Here is an 18,783-nt window from a genome sequence, read left to right on the forward strand (position 1 = left end):
ACATATTATTCAGAAAAGAAACATGTTCTGCTCAGGCAAGTTGTCGGTTGTAAATCCCACCATGTTAACCGTACTATGGGAGCTTACTCTGTGTGACACAGACTGCCTTTTGCCATCAATTCCATGTTAAGAGCATCGCAGTTCTTGCCAACATCGAATAGATGAAAAAATTCTTCATATATGATTGATAATGGAAATCTCATTATGTGGCATCTGCTGTGTTCAGAAGTGCTATCTAACGTTTGCTCTGAGGCATCTTGATGTTCTACTTAAAGACGTGATCTTTGCAGATTATAGGATAATATTAAGGTAATAGGATTGAAGAATGCTAAAAGGTGAGTTCCTTTAGCAAATAAATACTCAATTTGAGAGTGTGAGGAAGTAGGCACATATCACTTTAATACACTTTTTGGAGTTGTGAATGTGTGCCTCCTTATTAGTAATTCTTAAATTTTATTTTGCTGTCCATTGCAAGCCCAGGCTCGCCACAGACAGAGGCTTCTCTATGGGAGGCAGAGCAGCCCTTGTCCGGGGTGAGCCTGCATCTTCTGTGGACAGGAGCTGCTGCTGGAGCAGCCTCTGTCAGTGGCCAGTCCAGGCTGCTGCAGATAGAGGCTACTTTTCGTTAGCCTCACCCGTTCCCTTCCACCTCCCACCCAGCAGCTTCTGTCCACAGAGAGCTCGGACCCCCACAGCCAGGGGCTGCTGTCACCCTGTGCTGCTGCCTCTGTATTAGAAGCAGCAACATGGGGTGCAGGGAGCTCTCTGATAAGAGAGGCAGCAGTGTGGGGTGGCAGGAGGGCTCCCTGGGAGTGGGGCCGGGAGCGCACTGGCTGCTATCTCCATCTGCCGGGACTATCAAATAGTTGTGTAACTGCAAAGATTTTCATGTGGTTACATGACTATTTAATTATATGATATCTAACATCCCCATTTCCAATATTCCAATATTCTCTGCCAACAACAACTTGTGAAAATTAGCTTTAGCTTTGCAGTGTGCCTGGAGAGTCAAGGGCTATGGTATGAAAATGCTTTGCCACAAGACCCCTTTTCATTCAAATCTGTGGGTGTGTAGTTGGCAGGCCTGATCTGATCTCCATTCACAGAGTATAATATGAGAAGAAATATTTTGTTAAGTATATGGATTTGAAGTGTTAGGATCTGAGACCTATCAAGTATTTATACCTAGTCATTGCACAGTATTAGCACCCTGTCAAACATTGCCCTGTCAGATCACTATTTACCAAAGTCATTTTAACCAGAAACTGTTTTCAATCTGGGAAGTTTGTTTTTTCACAGAGGAATTTCTTTTCTCTTCTTATATTTTGTAGGTTCTTATTGATTCCAATAATTTTGGCCATACGTTTCCAATAAAATTGGAACACATACATTTGTGCAGCAAATGGCATTAAAAACGCCTCAGAAGTGGTGTTTCCTCTACGATTGTTTTATCTGTGAGCTGAGTGAGTTTTGTCTTGTGCACCAATATTGACATCATGTGTACTTGTATTTGTGTGTGTACATACATACATTGAGATATATATATAGCTCAATCACACACACTTTAAATTATGTAAGAAAAAATATTAAAAAACAGATAATTAACAAGATGCATGACCCTGCACCCACCCATCCTCTGAGCAGGAGATGGAATAGACTGAGTCATTTCCACCTTCCTGCTTGTGTTGCCAAGAGTCCTGTTGAACTATACTAAGTTAAATCTATAGAAAACATCCCAGTAACTTGGCCAACATAAGTAGTCATAAACTAGTACAGTGCAGCTCGTGTCTGTCAGACGCGTCACTGCATATCTTATAAAATAATCTGCTGTGCTTGCATGAGCAGTTGATTTAACACGCATATTGTTGTACTTCACATATGAGAGCACAATCAAGCCTTAAAAAAAAACTTGGGATATTCAGCTTCTGAATCTTACCTATAGTCTGCTTTCCCACATGATTAAAAAACCCTTCTAATTCTGTATTTCACCTTGTTCTTATTATTGGTTAGTTTAGGTTCTCAGCTGTGTGTGAGAAAATTGCTATGGTGGGGTCCAGTTATCTGGCCCATATTTGGGTGAGTTGCATGGCAACCATCATGTTGGCATCTGTGTTATGAAAATAAAATGAACTGATATTTGAAACACAAATAATTTAGGGTTTTATAAATGTGAAGGCTGAAATCTTTACTGTTTACTTTTGAGCCAAAGGCTGTTGTGACGTTGATGTTTGTTTAGAAAGTACATACTGTTGTCATGAATAGGAGCTGCTAAGGAGAGCCTGACTTATTTGAAGAGTTAGGAAAGGGTTTTGCAATTCTGGAAATGCACCTGAGTGGGGGCTTCGGGCATTCAGCCAATGAGATGCAGATTGGAATTTCAAACCAAGAGAGGGTTTTTTCCCCCCTTCCCTTTTTGTTCTGAAAGCAGAACAGTTTTTTCCCCAGGTAACAAGGGAGTCGGGCTCTCCCAGGAATGGATTCCTTGAAATGTGTAAGTAGGGAAAAGTTTAGATAGTCTGTCAGATTTTATTGTTTTCCTTGTTTGGGGGGCTTGGAAATCATGTCTGAGCTGGTTAATTGTTTTTTGTAACTAAGGATTATAGCCCTGGGATTTCCCCTAGGTCTATTTCACTTCATGGCTTTAACACCCAGTCAGTTACTATGCTTGCAACAGCAGTTTTGTTTTGACAATAAAAGTGTTTTTATTTTTGTTTTGATTAACCAGTATTGATTGATTGATTGATTGTGTCCTTAAGCCTACATGCCTAAGTTACCTGGGAGGAGCAGAGCCCCATTGTTCTCTGGGTTTCTCTTTGTTTTCCCAACTCCAAGCAAAATGGAGATTGGGAGAGCTATGCCTTCGAGAGGGGATTCCCAAGTGATCTCTTCCCTAGATAAGAGTTTATTTTATATTGTTTTAAGTTCACTTGGGTGGTGGCAGCCACCGATCATCTTCCTTTAGGGTCTCAGGGAAACTGAGACTGGGCAAGTTTGTCTCTGGGAGTTAGACAGGTTCTTATAGAGTTTATTCTGCCAGCCCCCCATATCTACACTCGAAGTGCTAGGTTGGGGAATTGAGCCGTGTCAACTGTATGTAAAAACATGTATGAAATCATACATATTTTGACTCTTCTCACTCTGTATACTGTCTATCTTAAGATGGACAAGAAAACAAGTACAGGCAGTCCCCGGGTTACGTACGAGATAGGGACTGTGGGTTTGTTCTTAAGTTGAATTTGTATGTAAGTCGGAACTGGTACGTATTGTAGGGGAAACTCTAGCCAAACATTTCTCCAGAGCTCAGTTTTATTCTCCCATACCTCACTTCCCTCAGTCCTTTATTCTCAAGCTGAGGTGTCTGCTGAGAAAAGCCGCTCCGCGTCTCCCTGGTCTGCTGGGGGGAAGCAGCTAGTGCAGGGTTGCCTCACCCCGTTTGTGAGTAGGGATCCGATGTAAGTCGGATCCATGTAACCCGGGGACTGCCTGTAAATGAGGTGAGAGAGAACTAATGAAACTTGTCCCTGTTATTATCTAGAACACTTGGCTTTTATGTTATGTCTTGATCCCGTTAGCTGCTAACCTAAAGACAATCTAAAGACAGATTCTTGCTTTTGTATACACAAACTTCAGCACAAATGAGTTTGGATCGTTATTGAAACCTTTAGATGTTACTGAAAATGTTAATGATACCAGGATTTCTGCTAGAGTGTTGCCATGAACTCAGCTAATAAATGTGAGGGTCCAACCCTGGAGGTTACTGGAGAGGATAATTTTGTGTCTCTTCCTCCTTTTTCATGGTGGAAGACTTCCATCATTCTGCCTCCCCCGGTGCCAGTCTGGGTCATGCACTCTGAGAGCAGGTCTATGATAGAAGTGCTATTTCAGTTGTGCCGCTAGAGCATGTCTAGTGAAGACACTCTGGCTATGTCTACACTACAGGGTTTTTGCACAAAAACCTGCGGAGCGTCCACACCTCAAGCGCATTTTTGTGCAAGAAAATCTACAGTTAGTCGACAGAACAGAGGGCTTTCTGTGGTGAAGGTATACCTCCTTCTGCGAGGCATAACTCCTTTTTGCGCAAGAGTTCTTGCTCAAAAAGGTTTGTGGGGATGCTCAAAAAAAGAGTGTATCACAAAAAGCTCGGGTGCTCTGATGGCCGTTCTGTGAATGGCAATCAGTTTTCTTGCACAAGAATGTCCATGCAGTGTGGACGCTCTCTTGTGCAAAAGTACATCACTTTTGCGATGCACTTTGAGGTGTGTATACTCTTCCGCAAAAACGTCTTGTGCAAAAACCCTGCAGTGTAGACAAAGCCTCTATGTTGATGGTTGGGAGCATGTCTCCCATCGTCTACTTACATGACCTGTCCTATGAAACTCTTGTGCTTTCCTAAGTGGCTGCAGAGTGAAACAGACCCGGTTCTGGTCATATGGCCTTCACACAAACATTTCAATAGCTAGTGGAAGTTTACAAGACTGAGTTCTCTTTGCTGCAGCTTGGCGAAGCTGTTTCAGTAGCTGAAGAGGTAATGTCTGCAGGTCTAGGCCAGGTATATATACTAAAAGAGATTGGCCAGTATAGCAATACTGACACATCCTCCCAGTGTACATGCGGTTTATATTGGCAAAAAAGTGTTTTTTCCAGTGTAATTTATATTCCCTGGGGAAAATAATCTATACCTGTAAATCAGTAGTGGAATTGCATAGGGATGTAGACTAGTCGGCTATCTGATAAGCAAATGCTTATCGGATAGTCGACACACTAGTTGACTAATTGCTCTCCCTTTCCCCCAACCCCCCGCTGGCTCTATCGCAAAAGGGGGGGGGATGCTTCAGAGCAGCAGCGCTTCATGGAGCCTGGTGCCAGAACCTGGGCTCCATGTAGTGCTGCCGCTTTGAAAGGCTGCGTGGAGCCCAGGCTTAGCTGGGGACTTCCAACTGATCCTGGGCTCCATATGGCACTGCTGCTTTGAAATGCTGCAGGGAGCACGGGGCCAGCAGGGGACTGCCTGAGTCTCCCACTGGCCCTGTGCTCCTGCAGCACTTTTGCTTTTGAAGTGTAGGGCTGTTACTTTTCAAAGGCGAAAGCGCCCTTATCAGCTAATCAAATAATCAGTGCAAATTGCATCAGCTATTCGTTGAGCCCATTAATCTAAGTTGCAGCCATGTCAGTTCCAGAATATTAGACACATAAGGTGTTTGAGAGATCTTGTATTGGACCAACTTATGTTGGTGAGAGCTTTCGAGTTATACCATTTGTTTCTCTCGCTGTACCACCATGGTCACCAACAGGTCGATCGTGATCGACTGGTCGATCGAGAGGCCTTGACCAGTCGATCGTGAGGCGTCCTGTCTGCCCCGCCCCCATTTCCCTACCACCTCTGAGAAGCCCCACTACCTACCTCAAGTGAAAATGGAGGTAGTGTTAGCTTCCCGGGGATGGACACAAGTCTTGCAGCTTAGCACCACGTACAACAATTCCAGAAGTGTGCTAGCTGCTCTGCCGGGTGTACTGCGGGAGGGAGCATCAGCTCCCTGCACCGCACAGGAGGGGTGAGTCGGCCCCGGGGCAGGCGTGCGCTGGTTTTCCTCTGGGGGAGGGGGGAATCCTGGGAAGAGGCAGATGCAGGGGCCTCTCTGCCTTCACTGGCTCCCCACTCCCCAAACTCTGTCCCTGGTCCCCACTCCCCTGTCCCTAGCCACAGAATTCTGTCCCCACTCCTCTGTCCCCAGCTACAGAACGCTGTCCCCACTTCCTGAACTCTGTCCCCGCTCTCCTGTCCCCAGCCACAGAACTCTGTCCCCGCTCCTCTCCCCACTCCCCGAACACTGTCCCCACTCTCCTGTCCCCAAACACAGAATTCTGTCCCTATTCCCGTCCTCACTCCCCGAACTTTGTCCCCACTGGCACTCTGTCCCCTGCTGCAGAACCCTGCCCCCTCTTCCCTGCCCCCACCCGCAGAACTGTCCCCACAAAATGTATAATTATAAATGCTTCATTTTAGATTTAAATAGCACGAATAAAAAATAGACCATTTATTTCATAACTATAAACACATGATTTTAATTTTATATATCGCATAATTTAAAAATAAACTGTTTATCAGAGTGTGTAAGTAAGGGCTGGGGATAGCAAGTGATGGACAGGAGGAGAATAGAGAGGGCGGGGCTTCAAGGAAGGGACGGGGCGGTAGATCTTTGCCTGTTCTGAGATTTAAAAAGTGATCTTGGGTGTAAAAAGGTTGGAGACCACTGCTGTACAACAAAACTTTGCTGCAGCTATAAATATGTTATTACAAATGACACCTTAAGCAACATTACTATATCTCATGTATACCAGGCCTTTGAAAGCTGGCATTGCTTCAGCTTGAATTCAGTTGGTATTTAGAAGGTTACCTTTTTGCCATCATAAGGGATAGCTGTTTCTTGTTTTTAAAACGAAATCTTAAATTCCCACAAACATTGTTAGTGGTTTTCCTATTACAACTTGCCACGGAAAACTACCTGCTCTTCAGTGGCAAGAGGGCAAGTGGATTTTCAGGTCTCGTTAATTGATTTTTACTGTAACAATTTCCCCCCTAATATTAAATGCATCATTTGTATTTTCTTTCTTTTTAGATGATCATGGGAACAGCAATGGCAGTCATGTAAAAATCTTTTTACCGAAGAAGCTGCTTGAATGTCTACCAAAATGTTCAAGTTTACCAAAAGAGAGGCACCGTTGGAATACTAATGAGGTAACTAATTTTGTTTCTTTTGACAGCACTTTTACTCCTTACTGCCTGTTTTCCTGTTCATGAAACTTAAAAAATATTAGAGGTGAAATAGTTATTATAGAAACTTTTGGTATCTAACAGAAGCTGACTCACTTTGGGAAGCTTATGGTGTTTAATGAGCTTTGGAACTGTTGCTTGTTTCAAAAAGACAGGATGAGCATGCTGACTAATTTGGCAGGAGTGTATTCTGTTTGTATGTGTTGTGGTGTTACTCAAAGGCATAGTTGAACTCTACATGTATCTGATTTAAATATTCTTACTATTAAGGCTTAATGAAGTTAGGGCTTTGGTATTGTATGAAATCACAATAGTGTTTTGAAAATGTGAAATTACTTTAAAAATGGATAATGATAAGATCTCCTAGCACTAAAACAATATTTATTCCTCCTTGCAAAATAGATTTCTGTTTGACACTTGGCTAGCTTATCCACTTCTGAGAAACCTTTGTTAAGAGCAGAGGATGCAGTGGAATAAAGTGTTTCAGACGTGCAGTCCTGTTCTAAAGCAGGAGGTGATTCTCCAACTGTGCCTGTGTAACTCTTATTAACAGTAACAGGATTTTTGTGGTGGTTGTCAAGACAAGAAATGTGCTAATTCCTCTACAATTGAGAGGTTCAGAGGTACAAATTGAAGTAAAAAATACAGTGTGTTTTGTGTGTCTGTAAAGCATTCTCTACTGAATCTTAGACAGTAAGGATACCTTAAGTCCAGTGTTAGATCTGAAATGTTTAAGATAATACCTGTCATATTTAAGGGAAGCCATTTTATAAGAAGTAATAAGCTGTGGAACAAAACAAATATTTTAGTAGATACCATAATTAAAATGTTTGTTTACCAGAAGCTATCTGTTCTATCCCTGAAATCAATTATTTGTACTAGACTTCAAAAGGTTTTAACTAAAAACGTACTGACAAGTTTTCATGAGAGAAGCTGGCCACTGTAGCACAAAACCAAAAATTTTAATTTGTAAAACCACAAAGTTCCAAATCATTATCACTTTTTGTCTCAAATCTAAATTGTATTTAGCAAATTGTAATTTACAAAATATTGTAATAAGAGTAATTAGGTCAGAGTTTTTATTTAATTGCCATCAGAAATTTAAAAAATTCTACAGCAGTGCTCACTATCAGCTTACATATGTCTTGTAGTACATGAATTGGGCTGTAATTTTGCAACATAGATTTTTCTTTTTGAATTGACTTCATTCTGTGATAGCATTTATATTTGCAACAAAGCGTGAACTGTTCCTGTGGTTTTGGAAAATGCTGGTTTTAGGCAAGTAAAACAGCATGGTCAGAACAGTATTTCATCTTGAATGAGATTGGTGATTTCAGACACTTTTGTTTAATGTCTGAGCAATTAAAAATGTTGTGCTTTTGCATCGCTTTTCATACAATATTATTATTAAAATCTTCATAATGCTGTAATTTGTGCACATAAATTCTAAATTTAATTACAGTATCTCATGCAGGTATCATTTGTGGTTATAGGAATTCTGGTGACGTTACATAGTAGTTAACTTGGAGTGGGAAATGAATTAGTATGGTGTAGGCTAGAAAGCGTATGACATGATTTGTCACTGGTGTTCATGAGGTGTAAGACTAGGAGAAGACATGGAGAGTGTGGTCTGGATGTGGGATATTTGAAGCTGTTAAACTCTTTTTTTAAAATAGTACATCTCATGTAATTGATGCAGGAGTTCCTTAATCAATTTGCCAATAAATTACTGCAGTAACTTGTGATTATCATAATCTTTTCAGCAGTACACTATCCATGGTGAATCAGTCTTGTCACTGTTGTCTGTGTGTTTGTTACATCTGAAAAGTTATTACTGTAGACCAGTGGTCATCGAGTAGATTGGGAGCTCCTGGTAGATCTTGGAGCCTTTGACAGGTAATCCTGACAGATTTTGCCCGGAGGCCGGCACTTCATCTGCCGCTCTCAGCACTGCCAGGCTGGTCCTGCCATTTGCCTTGGATCTGCCTCCCACCCCGTGGGAGCCTCCTGCTTTCTGTGCAGGGCTTGGTGAAAAGGAGGGTGTGCTGATATCTGTGTGCCCTTCTTCACCCTCGCCCCTCCCCCCCATACCGCATCTCCACAGAGCAGAATGGGGACAGGGATGAAGAGAGTTTGCTGATTGCTTTTGGGACTGGTGCAGGGCTAAGGTAGGGGTGAGTCTGCCTTAGCACCACTCCACCACCATCCAGAAGCCACCTGTGGCAAGTGGTGCCCGGCTGGAGCCTGCATTCAGAACTCTGGCACCAGTCCTGAACCCCTCCTGCACCCTGAAGCCCTGTCCTAGCTCTGAGTCCCCCTGCACCCAAACTCTCTTCCAGAGCCTGTACCCTGAACCCCTTTCCTGCACCTCAACTCCCTGCCCCAGGCTCAGCTCGGAGTCCTTCCCACACTCCAAATCCTTTAGCCCAGGATCAAAGCCTGCATCCCCCTTCCCTCACCCCAGCCCGCTGCCTGATAAAAGTGAATGAGGATGGGGTGAGAGAGGCAGGGCCTCGGAGAAGGGGTGGGAAGGAAGTGGGGCAAGGGTGTTTGGGTTTGAGAGAGATCCTGGATTGCATTTCAATTCAAAAAGTGATCTTGTGGTTAAAAAGGTTGGAGACCATTGCTGTCCACCATCACGAGCGACATAAGCCTGATACTCAGGGGCAGCAGCCAAAGGACTAATTCTGCCCTTGGATTAAAGCTTAGGGTTTCCATTAACTTCAGTGTATATTGTACTGGTTTCAGTTTATCTATGAATGTGTTTAAAGGGTTGACCTTTATGGACGTTCATAGTGGCCTGGCTTGTATTACATTGTATGTCAAGAAAAGAGAATCTTGTACTGAATTTAAGATTAGCAGTATTCAATTTTCCACAGCAGAATGCTGTCTTATAATTTTGTGCATCTACACAAATATTTATACTATTTAATAAATAGGATATTAAAACAGTGAAAATGGAGATCATGTCACTTTCTCCATGACTTTGGTTCTTATTCCCAATTAAGTACACTTCTACATTATTATATTTCTTGTTTAGGATTAACAGATTCCGTCACCAAACCTTGATTCCATATCTTTATATAAAATTGCTGTTATTGAGAGAACATTGTGAATTGACAAGTACTTGACTTGACCAAAGATTACTTTAGTTTGTTTTAGATTATAGTCTCTTTAACTTTGTAATTGTATTTTTTGTACTCTTGCAAAACTACTTTTGGAATACTTAACTTAATTTTAAAGACCAAAATACTGTTTCTCAGATATGTAATGTTTAGTACTGTACATACACAGTGCACCCCTCCCCCTTAAATGCAGGTTTGGCAGAAAAATGGAATAAATAGAGAAGTGGGGCATTTTAAACTGCTTATAACTTTTTATTAAGGTTTGCTTTCAGATTATTCAGTTTTAACTAAATTGTTCAGTGGAACTGTATTTGCTTATCAAAATATCTATTTTAAAATCAATTTTATGGTGTTTTTATATTTTATGGTGAAGAAATTGTTCCTTTAATAATTTTTTTTTACTAGAGATTAAAATCACCAGTTTTGCCAAGCCATTTAATTATGGCTTTATATTTTTGAGATATGGACAATGGATATATGTTGCTGTTTGGGATATGATAGTGGGATTTCATATGATTTCTCAAGTACAACATAAAGCTTCACACATTTTCTAGAAATTAGCTATTATTTAAATAACACTTTTTTTTTTTTACTGTTAGTATTGGCAAAATAAAAATTCTGTTTGTCTTGTTCTTAGTATTACAATGAGGTAATGTCTTTCCCTTGAAATTGATGTTTTTGTAGTTTTGCTTGTTCTGGTAAAACAGTCTCTCCATCATTAAAAGTGAAGCTATTTTCCCATTATGCGACCAAATTTTCACAATATTAACACCTCCTCCTCCTCTCACCCCCTCTGTAAAACTCTCAAATCCTTTTCCTGGAACTTAGTACATTGTGTCGTCCCCCTGATAACTTTTTTTTTTTTTTGAGAAGTTTGAAAGAAATCAGAAAAGGAGGTTTAAAGTTGTGATGCTCTGAAATTTTACCTGAAGTTCTGTTTTGGAGCCTTTTTTATTTCCAGAATGGTTGGCATGGAAACTTAATGGGTTGAAACAACTCTTAGCATCCCTTCTTCTGCCAACTCCGGGCAGTTTTCTGAATTGCTGTTACGGTTACCACATTTCTCAGCATTCTGTTTCCCTTTCTTACTCAGAGAAGTGATGGGATTAGGCTTTCAGTTTCCAAAGGCTTAGCCAGTAAGTAATGTTTCCTGTAAGAAATTCATCATTATAGTTTTGTTAGTTGGATCAAGCTATCTTAAAAATTCACAGCCACCCATGCCTGTCCAATAATAACATTGCTGCTTAAAATTTCCAAAAACATAGCGAAAAGTCAAAGTAAATAATTAGTAGATCATAAAATTGTATTTCCTACTTAATTAAAAAGTCTCATAGCATTTTATTTTTAAACATATATGTATGTTTTGCAAAACGTAAGGGGCAACCTTAAAGTTGGGTTGATGGTACAAATTGAGGTGAGTGAATGATTTTAGGGCAGATCCCTTAAATGTTGTGTTCCAGAAGTGTGTGGGGTGTGTTTTTTGTTTAAGACAAAGTGATATTCTTGGGTACTTGGCCTGTATTGAATCTGACCTTTATTCATCAACTGTTTGTTTGTGAACAGCATGGACTGATTCTTGATGTTTCTTCAAGAAGGCTTTCCACAATATTCAACACACTTAATTTGAATCTTAAGATATCGTATCTCAACTGAGATACATTTACTAATTAATTTTTCGTTAGGCCCAGAAGACTTCCAACGTGTAACACCATTTGAAAGAATGGATTTTGGTTTGTTGGGAAGACATATTGTGATATTTTACATAATTTTTCTTAATAAACAAATTCAGAATTATTTTCCTATTTTTTCATGCGTTAGTTTAGAATGGATGTGAATTAGTGTAGAACTTAAATTGTAGTTGCATTTTGAGCATTTATTTATGTACAGAAAATGAGAATTATTGTAGTTAAATTACATAGTCTGAAAGAGAATACCTTTAGAGTGCACCAAGAGTAATCTGGTATTTTTCTAAAGTTTGAAGAACATAATGCCAGTAGTTGATGGTGTTGAGCAATAGTTTCCCGATGAAATTGTGGATTCTTTGGGATGAAGATATTTTGTTGTGTTTCTAATTTGAGATTCCTAGAGTACTTCCTGACCTTGAAAAGTAATACTTGTTACAATTTTCTCTTTGTAACCAGTTGTTACAGTCAAAATCCTGAGAATGCTGTCCCATAGCTTCATTAGTCAGTTTTCAGTTACAGGCAGTCCCTGGGTTACGTACAAGATAGGGACTGTAGGTTTGTTCTTAAGTTGAATCTGTATGTAAGTCGGAACTGGCGTCCAGATTCAGCCGCTGCTGAAACTGATCAGCGGCTGATTCCAGGAAGCTTGGGGCAGGGGCTTCCTGTAGTCAGCCACTGGTCAGTTTCAGCTGCTGCTGAAACTGACCAGCAGTGGCTGAATCAGGACGCCTGGGGCAGAGCAGCTAGGGTGCTGCCGGGTTGGTCCAGTAGCGCCCGGAGCGGCGCCACAGGACCAACCGGCAGCGCCCCAGCTGCTGTACCACAGGCGTCTGGAGCAAAGCCGCGGAGCACGGGGGCAGCGGGACAGCCCAGACGCGCCGTGGCTGCCTGCTGCCCTCGGGCTCCTAGGCTTTGCTCTGCTTTGCTTCCCGTCCCCCTGGTCTGCAGACCAGGGGGACGGGAAGCAAAGCGGCGGAACACGCGGGCAGCGGACAGCCCAGATGCGTCTGGGCTGTCCACTGCCCGCGTGTTCCGCCGCTTTGCTCCCGGTCCTTCTGGTCTGCAGACCAGGGGGACGGGGAACAAAGCAGAGCAAAGCCGCGGAGCACGCGGGCAGTGGACAGCCCAGACGCATCTGGGCTGACTGCTGCCCACGTGTTCTGCCGCTTTGCTTCCTCTCCCTGGTCTGCTGGAGACCAGGGAGAGGGCCCCGTTCATAACTGCGGATCCGACGTAACTCGGGGACTGCCTGTACTTACTTTTGTAGGTCTTTGTGAAATTAGGGTCTTTTGTTTTGTAATGCTTTATTACATTAGTCAGATCACTTGTTGCTTGCTACATGATTTGCTGAGAGATTTTTAATGCGTTTTAGCTACCATTTCTAGTTCACAATAAATATATAGAGAAGATCTATTTAAAAAGTTGTTTGAGGAATTGGAGGATGGAAGTAAACCCTGATGAATTTGCATTAGAGTAAACACAAATCTAACATAAACTTGATATTGTTAATGTTTTAATAAACCAAAATACACATAGGTGACTCTCACAGAGCCTTAGCTATAACCTTAACCATAATGGTACATAGAACTACTTTCAGAGTTAGGTTCTAGTCCAGATGTATGGGAGCTATAGAATCTATCCCATTGTAACTTAAAAAATTTATAATATTCTTGGGATAGGTAATAATCTTAAATGGGTTTTAGTCATGATGCTGAAACACTGAGAAAAGAAAAGTACTCTTCGGAGTGTCAGCAAGAAGTGAGGAATTTTTACCATCTTAGATATAACTCAAATATGCCCTTTAACTCTAAGTTAATGAAAATCATGAAGTAACTCAGATTCTGTTACTTGTAGTTTGTAGAGCCAGCAAATTAGCTAATGTAATAAAACCTCTACATAGTTGTACAACAGGCAGTACTTACATGACTGGAGTATTTTGACTACACAAACTAAATCAGCTCTGTAATCTCCTGAGAAGGATGAGACTATTTCTTTGACTAATTACATACTGCTGGAATGGTAAAGACTACAAAATATATTATGGATGTTGTAAATGCCATTATACTGGTAATTTAAGGCTATCAAACTATTTAAAAAATAACCATGATTAATTGTGAGATTTTAAAAAATTACAATTATGTCCGTTGTAATCTATTAATATAATACTGTTTAAATGTGTATGTGTTTTTTCTACATTTTCAAATATATTAATTTAATTTACAACACAATACAAATTGAGTGCTTACTTTATATTAGAAATATTTGCACTGGATGGGAGAAAAATAAAAGATAATTTTAAATTCCCCTCATACAAATAATTTGGTGTAGTCTATCATGAAAATGCAATTGACAAATGTGTAATGTTGGGGATTTTTGTGGTGCCCAGTGACAACCATAAGAGTCAGGTGTTTGGCAGCATCAAGAGTCTTAGACGCGCTGTTCAATTTGAAGCTTTATTCAGTATGCACAAAGGGGAGCACCCCAGTACAAAACCAGCCAGGCAAGTCCCCTCCTTAATATTTATACCTTAGAGTGGTTGCTCCACACGAACCTTTGTCCAGTCTCATCACATTCTTTACACTCAGCATAACCGATCTGTGTAACATTCCCATAGATAAACCTGTTTGCCACATACCTGTGACCTTATAGATAAACCTGTTTACCTTGACCCTCCATCAGCTGAGCTCACCATCCCCCTGGACACTCCGAGAATAAAGAGAAGATGTTTGAGAACAGTGGTCACCAATCAGTAGATCCGGATCTACTGGTAGATCTTGGAGCCTCTGACAGCTGATCCTGATTGGTTTGGCTGGGAGGCTGTCAAGTGCCAGCTCTTCAAGGGTCTCCCCACTGCCCTGCTGTTCCTGCCCAGAGCTCCAGAGTCGAGCCACCTCCTAGGAGCCTCCTGCCTGTTGTGCAAGATGGAGGAGACAGGAGGGAGCTAACATCACTCTGTCCCTCTCTCCTGTACCCCGTTTTCACAGAGTGAGTGTGTGGGGGCAGGAGTATTTGGGTTTGAGGTAGATCCTGGACTGACTGAAATTCAAAAAGTGATCTTGTGCTGAAAAAGGTTGGAGACCACTGATCTAGAAACTGAATAACTATCTGGGGGAGGGAGGCAGTGAGCTCTGTGGGTTTCTCTGCACTTATGTACCTGCTAAATAATCCTTTGCATAAAACACATACTTTCCTAAGCATAGGCATAATATATGATACCCTTCAGTAACTTTTGTTCCATAACGGAATTAAAAAATAAAATTTTGTAAAACTTTAGTACCTGCTTGTCCATTCAGTCCTACTACGTCTTCAGTCAATGGCTAAGACAAACAAGTGTGCTTATGTTTGCAGGATGTAATGCTGCCCGCTTCTTACTCAGTGTCATTTGAAAGTGAGAACAGGCATTAGCATGGCACTTTTGTAGCCAGCACTGCAAGGTATTTACATACCAGATGTGCTAAACATTTGTATGTCCCTTCATGCTTCATAAGCATGGATGCATGTCCTCTGGAATGGTGGCCGAAGCGTGAAGGGACATACAGATGTTTAGCATAATTGAAATCAATATACTAGAAAACGTAAAAAGCCATCCAGAATATTTATAATAAATTTGAATGGGTATTCTTTTGTTTAATAGCACAATTGAGTTAATTGCTTGAGTTAACTACAATTGACAGCCATATATAAAGTGTTCCAAACTCTAATTTCTTATTGAATCAAGTAATCTGCAGAGGTCCATTGTAACATCACAAAGTAGAAGTAGCTTCTAAAATATCAGTACCTGGGATGCTGTGTCTTTTTGGCATGTGGACTATCTTCCTGATGTTTTTTGGCAGATATTCATTAGATTGACAGAAGCTGAGGATACCTGCTGTTAATTACAGAAACAACTTCCTCTTGAAGGTGTCTTAGTAGTTGAGTGTATCATAGAGAATGTTATCTTCTTTAAGAAACATCAGAGCCATAGACTGGCCATGTGTTAAAGAAACAATGATATTTACAAGTACATATAATAGAATCATAGGATTGAAGGGACCTTGAGAGGCCATCAAGTCCAGTCACCGGTCCTCATGGTAGGACCAAGCACCATCTAGACTACCCCTGACAGATGTTTGATGATATTTTAAAAGGTTAGACAATGATGGAGATTGCAGTACCTCCCTAGGCAGTTTATTCCAGTGCTTGACCACCATGACAATTAGAAAGTTTTTCCTAGAGTCCAACCTAAACCTCCCTTGCTGCAACATAAGCCCATTTCTGTTGGTCCTATCAGAGATTAAGGAGAATAATTTTTCCCTTCTCTTTGTGACCACTCTTTAGCTCCAGGTGGGCAACTTCTGGCCCATTAGGGTGATCTTACTATGGACTGTGAAACAACATTTTGCTGAAGTTGACTATCCACAGGCACTGCCCTCTGCATCTCTCAGTGGCTGTAGTTCATGTACTTGGTAGACAAAATTTAGGGAAAACTGTTAGTATTGGAAAAAGAAATTGCTTGGCAAAGTGACAAATTTGAAAACCCACAAAATCATCATGAACATAAATCGTCTGTGTACTTTAGTCAGTGAACAATAGAGGTGCATATCTTGGTGCTACAGAATGTATGGTGAAGTGCTTTCTTGACTTTGTCTATTACATTCTAGAACTGTTGACTCTGTCAGCCTATTTCTTCTCACATGTGCCAATCTTTCATGAATGTGTGGTGGTGGTTTAGAGACCATGTTCCAGAGAGAGAGATGAATTTCATTCTTACCTTGTAAATGGGTCTGGTACAAGGTCCCAGTAATCCAGAAGCTTTTTCTGGTGGGTGTCAAGGTACTGACTAGGGATGTTAAAACTAATCAACTAATCAAATAGTTGATGGATTAGTTGATAAGCATGCTTCCTCTTTGAAATGCAGCAAGAACCCACCCAGTGTTTCAATCTTTGAAATGCATAGGGGCTCTTGTACATTTCAAAGCGGAAGCACCACATGGAGCCCGGAGTCAGCAGGGGACACCCTGCTGGCCCTGGGCTCCACACGGCAATTCAGTCTTTGAAATGCGCAAGAGCCCCTCCTGGGGCTCTTATAGTTTTCAACAGTGCTCCCCCTAGTACCCACTCCTCTCCTCACCCCCGTTACTGCCTCTTTCTGATAGAGGCAGCAAGGTGGGAGAAAGCAACTAGTCGATTAGTTGCCTACATCCCTAGAAATGACAAAATTTGCTTGCTTATACGAGTTATATTGAAAGTCTTCAGTGCTGTTCTAAATGTATTCCATACAAAATTTGCCAGTAATAGCCTTGCTGTATGTGTTTCTCAAATGTGTACGTAATTAGCAAATGTCTAGTACAGACTTCCTGATGTCTAACAATTAAAACATTGTATTTCTTGGTTATCTTGAAACAAATGAGTATTAACTGGTATTTTATGGTTCGCTCTTTGAAGTAAGGGTTTTTATAAAAAAAAGTGGGTTTGATTTTTTTTCCTTATCCTCTGCTTTGTTTACAGTTATCCTCATGGTCATATGTTTAGTGAAACATCTTTAAAAACAGATTTTTTTTTTTTAGTTGTTTGCAGCTGAAAAATATTGGAACCATGTGACCAAACTGGTCTTTATTTAGAATGATTATGTATGACTGATGAAATTCTCTTGTTCTTCTTCGAGTGGCCCCGTGGGTGCTCCACTCTGGGTGCTCCACTCTAGGTGTCGGGTCCGTCCCGGCGCCGCTGGTCGGAAGCTTTCAGAGCCGTCTTCGGCCGGTCTGCGCATGCCCCCTGCAGCGCGCGGCTTTCGCGCCTTTGATCACGAGCGCAGACCGGCCCCCCCGCCAGTTCCTCTCACCGCTCAGTCCCTGAAAGATAAATCAAAGGGAGAGACCCGGAGTGGGGAGGAGGGCGGGTCGTGGAGCACCCACGGGGCACGTCTCGAAGAACCAGCGTTACTACACAGGGTGAGTAACTTGTTCTTCTTCTTCGAGTGGCCCCGTGGTGCTCCACTCTAGGTGACTGTATAGCGGTAACCAGGACACCAGCGCTCTGGGTCAATCAATTATTGCCTGTAGAAGAGAGTACTGCAGAAGCCACCGCGTGGTCTGACGCCCATCGTTGCACTATGGCATAATGTCTCATAAAGGAAGTACTTGAAGCCCAAGTAGTGGCTCTACAGATATCTGCCAGGGGAACTCCCCTGGAAAAAGCCGTAGAGGTTGCTACTGCCCTAGTTGAATGTGCCCGTGGATTGGAGGGCAACGGTCTGTTACGAAACAACAGTGCAGGGTGGCAGCAGCCCTTGTCTGCGGGGGGGCAGGATCTGAGCTCCCGGACCCGGCACGAACCGGAACTGAGCTGGACTGCCTGCCCGCCCAGCTCCTAATACACTTTAAATGCAAAGCCACCGCAGGGGTAGGTTCTGCACTTGGAGTGAGCCAGGCTGCTGACCTAAAGAAAACTCAGTTGGGGACCACACAAGTGAGAAGCAAAAGAACTCCTCCAAAGCCCCCCAACTGTCACTGATGTGGCCACCAACTGAGAACCTCACTCTTCCGGGATTCCAGCTTCCCACAGGGCGAGAGGAAGGAACAAGGAGGACTGAGGTTCAGGGCATCCCATAAGCCAGATGTTCTTTTCTGGGGTTCCAGGATTATAGAATCATATTACACTAGAACTGGAAGGGAGCTCAAGAGGTCATTGAGTCCAGTTCCCTGTCCTCATGGCAGGACCCATCCCTGATAGATGTCTATCTAACCTGATTTTTAATATCTACAGAGATGGAGGTTCCATAACCTCCTTAGGCAACTTATTCCTTGATCATTGGATCATTCCTTATTCCTTAATCGCTTGATCATTGTCTTCGGTTCACCCTCTCTGGGGCACCTGGTGTTGGCCACTGTCGGTAGACAGGATACTGGGCTAGATGGACCTTTGGTCTGACCCAGTACGGCCGTTCTTATGTTCTTATGTTCTTATTCCAGTGTTTAACCACCCTGACAGTTAGGAACTTTTTCCTAATGTCCAACCTAAACCTCCTTTGCTGCAGTTTAAGCCCATTGCTTCTTGTCCTATCCTCAGAGACCAAGGAGAACCATTTTTCTCCCTCTTCTTTGTGACACCCTTTTAGATACCCGAAGACTGTTCTCATGTCCCTTCTGTTTTCTCCTTTCCAAACTGAACAAGCCCAATTGGTTCAGTCTTTCCTCATAGGTCATGTTTTCTAGACCTTTAA

This window comes from Pelodiscus sinensis, chromosome 23 (genome assembly GCF_049634645.1).
Source record: "Pelodiscus sinensis isolate JC-2024 chromosome 23, ASM4963464v1, whole genome shotgun sequence".
Taxonomy (NCBI): domain Eukaryota; kingdom Metazoa; phylum Chordata; order Testudines; family Trionychidae; genus Pelodiscus; species Pelodiscus sinensis.